The following is a 9,413-nucleotide window of genomic DNA, read 5'->3' as shown; positions in this document are numbered from 1 at the left end:
CCGCCGCGCTTCCCAAGCGGCGCACTGTAGCAGTGCGCCACCGGGCCGGCCCTACCGGTCATCTTTTAAAAAAAAAGAAAGAAAGAAAGAAATAATTCTTATATTTCAAGAAGTATGGTACATTCCATTTCACTCTCGTTAGGATGGCTATAATCAAAAAGAGAGACTATAAAAAGTGTTGGTAAAGATTGGGGGAAATTGAGCCCTCATATTGCTGGTGGGACTATAAAATGATGAAGCTTCCTTGGCAGTTCCTCAAAAAGTAAAACTTAGAGTTATCATATGACCCAGCAATTCCACTGCTAGGTATATACCCAAGAGAAATGAATATATATATTCACCAAAAACTTGTACACAATGTTCATAGTATCATTATTTGTAATAGCCAACAAGTGGAAACAACCCAGATGTTCATCAACTGATGAATGGATAAACAAAATGTGATTATCTGTATAATGGATTATTATCAGCCATAAAAAGGAATAACATACCGATTCATGCTCCAACATGGATGAACCTTGACCACATTACAATAAATGAAAGAAGCCAGTCACAAAAAAATGACATATTGTATGATCCAGTCATATGAATCAATCAAGATGGAAAGTAGATTAGTGGTTGCCAGGGGCTAGTAGTAGGAGAAAATGGGCAGTGACTGTTTATAGGTATGTAGTTTCTTTTGGGTGCGATGAAATATTCTGGAATTAGAGTGGTGATGTTTGCACAACTTTGTGAATATACAAAACCCCACTAAATTGTACACTTTAAAATGATGAAGGGGAGAGTGTGGTGCTGAGAACACCAAGGCCACGGATTCGGATCCTATATAGGGATAGCCGATTGGCTCACTTGGGTGAGTGTGGTGCTGACAACACCAAGCCGAGGGTTAAGATCCCCTCATCGGTCATGTTTTATTAAAAATAAATAAATAAATAAAATGATGAGTTTTATGGTATGTTAATTATATCTCAAGAGAAAGTACAGTATATAGTAGTGTGCACCCATGTACATAATACCGAGCTTAAGAAAAAACTGTTACAAGGCCAGCCCATGGCTCACTTGGGAGAGCGTGGTGCTGACAACACCAAGTCAATGGTTAAGATCCCCTAACCAGTCACCTTTAAAAAAAAAAAGAAAGAAAGAAAGAAAAAAACTTACAAATACAATTGCAACTGCCTATGTGCCCTCCTTAGATCCCATTTTCCTCTTTCTCTGTCCAGAGGTATCCACTGTCCTGAAATTGTTGTTTATCATGACAATTGTCTTAGTTCATTCAGGCTGCTATAAAAAAAGTCTTAAACTGAGTATCTTATAAACAACAGAAATTTATTTCTTACAGTTCTGGAAGCTGGAAAGGCCAAGATCAAGATGCTGATGGTATCTGGTGGGGGCCTGCTTCCTCACAGATGGCACCTTCTCATTATGTCCTTACCTAGTGGAAGGGGATAGCTAGCTCTCTGGAGTCTCTTTTGTAAGGGCACTAATCCCATTCATGAGGGCACTAATCATCCCCCCAAGGCCTCACCTACCAATACTATCACTACTGTACTATCTAATACTATTCAGTACATTGGGAGTTAGGTTTCAATGTATGAATTTTTTTTTCCTCTTGAACTCCTGAACTTCACCTATTTATTTTTTTTTATGAATTATAAAATACGGTTTTATGTTCAGTTTAATTCAGAATAAGCAACATATGTAAGGATCCTACATTTGTAAAAAAGTAGTGCAACACATTATCTTAGCTGAGAATGAAGTATCTAGATGAATGCTCTATTATATATATATTTTTTTTCTTCCAAATTTTGTTTTATTTTGTCAATATACAATGTGTCATCCTCTGCAATATTCTTTTTTTTCTACCAACATTATGTTTTTGAGAATTATCCGTATTCCTATATTTTCACTGCTGTGTAGCATTTCATAATATGAATATAATATATTTTCTCTCTTTTCCTATTGGTGGACATTTAGGTTGTTTCTAGTTTTTCAATATCACAAAAAATACTTTAAAGAACATCTCAAACATGTCTCCTTTTGCCACATCTTGAGGAGTTTCCCTGGGTTTTATATCTAGGAGTGAAATTGCTGAGTCAAAAGGCCTGCCTATCTTCCACTTCATTAGATATTACCACAAGTCTATTACTATTGAGGTGGAGCATTTTCCTATGTTTATTGACCATTCATATTTTTTCCCCTGTGAATTTGTTGTTCACATCCTCTGTCCATTTATCTAATATAAACTGTTAGGGACTCTTTATGTATTTTGGATTCTCATCCTCTGTCAGACAAAAGCATTGCAGAGATTTTTTCCCAGTGAGTGGCTTATCTGTTCCCTTTCTTTATGGCATCTTTTGATGCACAAAATTTCTACATTTAACATAGTTGACTGTATCTGTTCTTTTCATTTTTGATTTGTGTGATGGTTAATTTTATGTGACCAGTTGATGGGGCTAAGGAGTGAGCAGATGTTTGGCTAAACATTATTCTGGGTGTGTCTGTAAGGGTGTTTCCAGATGAGATTAACATTTGAATCTGTAGACTGAGTAAAGCAGATTGCCCTCCCTTATGTGGGTGGGCCTCATCCAATCCACTGAAGGCCTGAATAGAAAAAAGGGGAGAATTCTTTCTCTCTGTTTTCTAGCTGGGACATTGGTCTTTTCTTGCTTTAGACTTTGACTCAGACTGAAACTCACACTGTTGGCTCTTCTGGTTCTCAGCCTTCAGACTGCAACTAAATCATTGGCTCTCCTCGGTCTCCAGCTTGTTGACTGCAGATCTTGGGAGTTCTCAGCCTCCATAAACACGTGAGCCAATTTCCTATAATAAATCTCCTCTCTCTCTCTCTCTCTCTATATATATATATACCCATTTCTATTTGTTCTGTTTTTCTGGAAAACTCAGACTCATATAATTTGTGATTTTTTTGTGTCTTGTTGAAGAAACATTTCCCTACTGTAAGGTCCTGAAGATGATTTTCTTCAGTCACTCCTAAAAATTTTTAAGTTTTGCTTCTCAAATTAAGGTCTTTAATCTAACTTGAAGGTTATTTTCTTGTGTGCTATATGGTAGAAATCTAATTTTACTGTTTTTTCCAAATGAATAACCAATTGTTCAGTATTTTTTTAAAAAATAATTCATCTGTGTTAGTTTCCTAGGCTGTCATAACAAATTACCACAAACTGAGTGACTTAAAACAACAGAAATTTATTTTCACAGTTTAGGTGGCCAGATGTCTGAAATCAAGGTGTTGACAGGGTTGGTTCCTTCTGAAAACTCTGAGGAAGAAAACATCTCAGGCCTCTCCTAGTTTCTAGTGGTTGCCAGCATTCTGGGCATTCCTTGGCTTGTAGACTCATCACTCTGATCATTGTCTCCATCTTCATATCCTCTTCTCTGTGTCTCCATGCATCTTATCCTCTTTTCATAAGGACATCAGTCATTGGATTTAAGACCTACCTTAAATCCAGGATGAGTTATTATTGAAATCCTTAACTAATTACATCTGTAAAAACCCTCTTTTCAAATAAATTCCTATTTTGAGGTTCTGGGGGGACATGAATTTTGGGGGAAACATTATTCACCCCCACTATACCATTTTTTCTACTCTTTTGCAAATGCCATTTTTGTTGTTTATCAAATCTCCATAAATGTATGGGCAGAGTGCATTTTATTATGGAAATCTATGGTAAAATGGTTATAAATTTCTCATGAGATAATCATATTTAATCCTCATGACAGTCTGTGAGGTAGGTACTACTGAAATCACCCATACTGTAGATGGGTGTACCAGTCAGCATTTGCTAGATTATGATCTGATAACAAACAGCCCCAAACCTCAGTGGCTTCCAGCAACAAAGTTTTCTTTACCATATTACACATCAATAGTTGTGGGGCAGCTGTGGGTTGGCTATAGCTCTGTTCTATGTGTCTTTTCATTCAGGATCCAGGCTGAAGGCATAGCCCCTATAAAGAACACACCATTCCAGTGGCAGAAATAAAACAGTAAGATTTTAGACTGAAACATGCAATGGCTCTTCAAGTTTCTGCTTCATTGGCCAAAATGATGGGGTCAAGGCTGATAATGGGCTGGGGAAGTATACTTTTTCCTCTGGATGTACTCAGGTCACATGGCAACTGGCTAGGATGTATAATCCTCTTACTGAGAAGGGGAAGAGCAAATAATGGAGAATAATAATACTTCAACCACAGGGGTGGTAACTTGCCCAAAATGAAACATCTGGGAAGGGGCAGAGCTAGGATTCAAACTCAGTTTTTCTCCAGAGTCCTAGGGTACTCCACGGCTCCCTATCGCCTGCTAGAGGGAGTCCAAATATATTTAAACTTTAGGGCATGTGCATTCCTGCAGCCTGGAGTGCCCCTCTACCTCGTCTGTGTAGTGAACTCACTCTTCAAGACTCCACTCCATTTTCAACTGCTTCGGGAGTGTCTTTTCTCAGAATTAATCACCATATGCCCCCATTACTCTTTATAAATATATATTACTTTGTACACACTGTCTTATCCCCTCTGAGGGTGAGGACACAGTCTTATTTGTCATGTGTCCCCTCTGCCCCCAAGGCCTTGCACAGCGTTTCCCAAATGTTTGCAGTGTTTTGGGATGAGATGAGTAGGGGGGCACAGGCTGCAAATGGACTGTGTTTCTGAGGATGAGAACACTTGCCCTACTTTTCCACCCTCTAAACTAAGCTTAGCACCTTGTGCTTGGGTGACTCTGGCAGGTCAGCCCCGCATGACTCACTCTGTAAGCCTTCAGCACTGTCACCACAAGGCCCAGGGCTGGGGTGTGTATATTGGTGGTGGTAGGGAGGGGAGGTGGGAATTAACTTTCACCTTTCAGAAATTTATCCCTCCCTCAGGAAGAGGACAAGTAAAAGCTGTTCCCTTAAGTAGGTTGGGCAAGTCTCTCCCTCAGGCCTAGGAGGACTGGGGAGGCCCTGGAAGATGCACAGGAGGAAAGCTCTGAGAAGTGCAAAGAGCACCGCACTGCACTGTGGAAGACTTTACTAACTTGTGCAAGTGATTGAATTTAATCCCTCTAAGCTTCAGTTTCCCTAGCTGTAAATTGGGGACAACACTGATCTTGACCACCTCCCTAAGTTGTTGCAAAAATACATAGCAAAGTACCAGAACTCTTTAGGAACACAACTTTGAAATCACACAGACTTGTATTGGAATCCCCCTCATAAGCTATGTGACTGTGAAAAGATTACAGATCTCCACAGTGTCCTCACCTATAAAATGGGGATAATAATTAGAGCCACTTCACAAGGTGGGAAAATTATGTAAGTAACATGGCTAACACATACTAAATGCTCAATAATGTTGGCTATTTCCATATGAGATGATGATACTTATTATTTAAGGAAAGGCCCAGACCAGGACTCATTTGTGAACATTAAAAGGAGGAGGACAGAGTCTAACTTTTCTTAGAACTGGTTGCTTCTTTTAGCCAAGTACCAGGTGTGGCTCAAAGGAATGAGGAAGCAGTTCACGAGGTGACAGGGCACAGAACATTGTGTTCACAGATCTTGGGGGAGGGATAGGGTGGTTAGCTGACCTTCCCAAAAGATCAGAGGTCCCTGCCCCTCATCCCACCTCCACAGATGCAATCCACTTGACTCTTTCCTGTCCCCTCCTACCAAGTCCTGGAGAGGCTGCCTTTGAAATAATATTAACAATAGTAATGATACTAATGATATTGTTACTTTGAAGTTTATAAAGGCTTTCCAATGCATTATTCCAGTTACCCTTCATTATCTCTCTCCAATTCACAGAATCCACAGAGTTAGGAGGGAACTTGGAGATTAATGTGCATGTCACAGATGGGGACACTGAAATAAAAGAAGAGAAAGGATTTAACCAAGGGATGGGATTTACCAGAGACTACACAATAGGTTAATGGCAGCCTTGGCTTTCTATTCCCACTGCCACCCAGTCTATTCTCGTATCTACCAGACCACTGCAGTAGTTGCTAACTAGTCCTCCCTGCCTCTGGTCCCTCCCCATCAATTTGTTCTATACATACAGCCACACCATTGTCTGGAAGTACAGCCTTAATCTTGTCTGTCCCTTCTTAATAGAACTTGCCCATTTTTCTACTTGAGGGGTCACCTGGTTCCTGATTCAGCCTCCCAATGAAGAGGCAATCTTTCTTTGAATACATTTATTGACAAGGAGTTCATCACTCCCAGGGTAGTCCATTCCATTCTTGGATAGCTCTGACCGACTGTTTTAGAGTTTTTTTTTATAGTGAGCTGAAATTGTCCTCCTGGATTTCCACCCACTGGAGCTGAGAGGAATTCTTTCATATCAGTTAGCAAATTTGTCAATGTTCACTATGGGCCAGAACCTGGGTGGACTAGGTGCTGAGGGAAACAGGAAGATAAATTTGATTTGGATCATTCCTTTAAAGAGTGTAGCCTAGGGGTTTGCTTATACGGTTTTTTGTCTTGTTTATTTTACCTAAATAATAGGAAATAAACAGATGTTTGGAGATAGCCACCATATCCCCCTTGTGCTTTCCCTTCTCCAGGCTACTTATATCATTCATCAAACAACATGGCATCATTCAGGTCCTCAACATCTCTTCCTCTAGATATGCTCCAGTGTGACAGTGGCCCCCTCAGAATGTGGGGCCCAGAGCTGAGCCTCAAGATCCAGCTGTGATCCATCCAGTACAGCACAGAGCTGATCTAACCTCTGGATTCTGTTGATAGAGTATGTCATATTCACTTCCCCTCCTTCCTTCCCTTCTTCTCTTCCCTCCTTCCTTCCCTCTCTCTTTTTTTTTTTTTTCCAGCCACATTGCATCGTGGAGCTTGAAGTCAATTAAAACCTTGATCTAACCTCTGGATTCTGTTGATAGAGTATGTCATATTCACTTCCCCTCCTTCCTTCCCTTCTTCTCTTCCCTCCTTCCTTCCCTCTCTTTTTTTTTTTTTTCCAGCCACATTGCATCGTGGAGCTTGAAGTCAATTAAAACCTTTAAATAATTTAAACCTTTAAATAATTTTCACTGAAACTGCTCTTAATCTACATTCTTTCTGTATGTATTTTGGGCACTTGAGCAGTTGGAACTGTACTGTCCTATATGTCATCCACTAGCCACATGTGGCTATTTAAATTTAAAGTACTTTAAATNCTCTCTTTTTTTTTTTTTTCCAGCCACATTGCATCGTGGAGCTTGAAGTCAATTAAAACCTTTAAATAATTTAAACCTTTAAATAATTTTCACTGAAACTGCTCTTAATCTACATTCTTTCTGTATGTATTTTGGGCACTTGAGCAGTTGGAACTGTACTGTCCTATATGTCATCCACTAGCCACATGTGGCTATTTAAATTTAAAGTACTTTAAATAAAATTAAATGTGCAGTTCCTCAGTTGTACTAGCTACATTTCAAGTGTTCAGTAGCCACAGATGGCTAGTGGCCATGTCAAACAGATTCGAGACATTTCTATCATCACAGGAAGTTCTATGGGACTGCTCTGGTTTGGACCTAAGGGCAGGAGTTTACACTTATTCTGTTTGGCACCTCATCTTGATAGTTCCAGTTTAGCTTTCAAGCCTGCTGAGATCTTTTGGAAACTAATTCTGGTTTCCGGAGCGTTCACTGTCCCTACCAACTTCATGACAGCGGTAGATTTGATCAGTGTTTCATACCTTCCTCTGCTTCATCTAAAACCACTGATAAAAATGTCCAGCAGAGTAGAGAGGGTTGCAACCGAGCCCTGCATGTGGCACCACACACTTCAGCCTCATGTTGTTTAACAAATTAAGCCTACATAGCAGGTGCTCTGCAGAGTGCCGGATGCCTACAGGAAGACAGAAGACACCAATAAATAGATTCCTGCTGTGATGGGTGCTCTAGTAGTTCAAATGCTTTTGCCTTGCATTCAGGGCTGCTTCTGTCCTGCCTGTGGTCATTAAAAGTGCAAGCTGGGGAATCAGCTTTCTGGGTTTGGTCCTGGCTCTGCCACTCTACAATCTATGCAATGTCTTTATGTTTCATTTTATACAAACATGTATAAAGTGGGGATGAGAATAACCTTTATACCGTGGTGTTATGGTGTGGATTAAATGAGTTAATGTAAGTAAAACTCTTAGATCAGTCCCTGGAATATAGTATGTATTCTAAACAAGTTAGTTATCATTAGTTTTTATTAGTTATAATTTTCTGTCCTGGACAAGCCATGCTCAGTCCTGCTTTGGGGCCTCAGCTCCCTTAGTTTTGCCTTCTCTTAGTCTGTGGAAGTCCTTGAAGGCCCAAAACAGGCCTCCTCTCCCTGATTTCTCATGTTTTCAGCTTCTCATTTTGCATCTGCTCTTAGTATCTTATATTGGAGGCAGGGACCACAGTGGAGAACCAGCATTGTTGGGTTTCACCTTGGCTCTGTGCTGCCTGGAGGAGAGACCTAGGACAAGATTCTGATCTGCAAAATGGGGGATAATCACAGCTGCCACATAAGACGTGGCCAGGGCCAAGTGAGGCAAAGTAGGTGAAAGCTCCTGCACTTAGTAGGCGTATGCATACGGCCTGACTTCCAGTAAAACCCCTGTTAAGTGCATGGCACTTGCTGCTTCTCCATGTTTCTGTGCTCTAGCAGATAACAAAGAAGGCCCAGGCTCCTTCAGGGCACTTCTGGAGGGCCTGGCCCTGCTCCTGGAGCCCTAGGGCAGGAATTCCCTCGGTTTATTCATCTATGGAATGGGGACACCTAATTGGTGCTCCCAGATGCTATCTTGGGCTCACTGAACTCGGCTTAGTTCCCGAGCCTCAGTTCATACTCAACAGTAGGACCTAAAGGAGCACCTATAAGGGACGTGGTGGTTGTAACCCTAATTTAGAAAAATCTTTTGAGCATGCCTGGTCCTGTGGAGGGTTGGGGTTCCAGAGCCAGGGGCTCAGCCCTTGGAAAGCCCCCAGAGAGTCCAGAAGTGTTGTCACCTGAGAGGGGGCTGGAAAGCGGGGCGGGATCCTCTGCGAGCTCTGGACGCGGGAACAATGGGTGGGCGTCGGCCAGGTCCAGGCTGGAGGTTGACTAGGCCGGCGAGCTGGGCGCCGGGCCGCGGGGTTAGCCCGGGGCACCGGGCCGAGAGCCGAGGCGTCTAAGCCAGGGAAAACCGAGGTCCGCGCTGGCAGGGAACCCGGGAGGAGGTGTGGGCGGGGCCCGAGCCCACCGGGCTGGGACCGTGAGGGCGAGGAAACCCTGGGTGGGGTCGCCCCTTCCTCTTCGCCAGGCCGCTTGCCCCGGGCCTCTGAGCTCCGCGGCAGCTCGGGTAGGCGCCGGGCCCACGTGGGGAAGCGGGCGGCGGACCCCAGCACCAGGCGGGCTCTCGGGGCTCAGCCGCCTCCTCTGCTCCCCTCCCCGGGGACCGGCACGGCTCCT

The sequence above is a fragment of the Galeopterus variegatus genome, unplaced genomic scaffold, assembly GCF_000696425.1.
Source record: "Galeopterus variegatus unplaced genomic scaffold, G_variegatus-3.0.2 Scaffold3, whole genome shotgun sequence".
NCBI lineage: Eukaryota > Metazoa > Chordata > Mammalia > Dermoptera > Cynocephalidae > Galeopterus > Galeopterus variegatus.
This window is presented reverse-complemented; position numbering follows the sequence as displayed.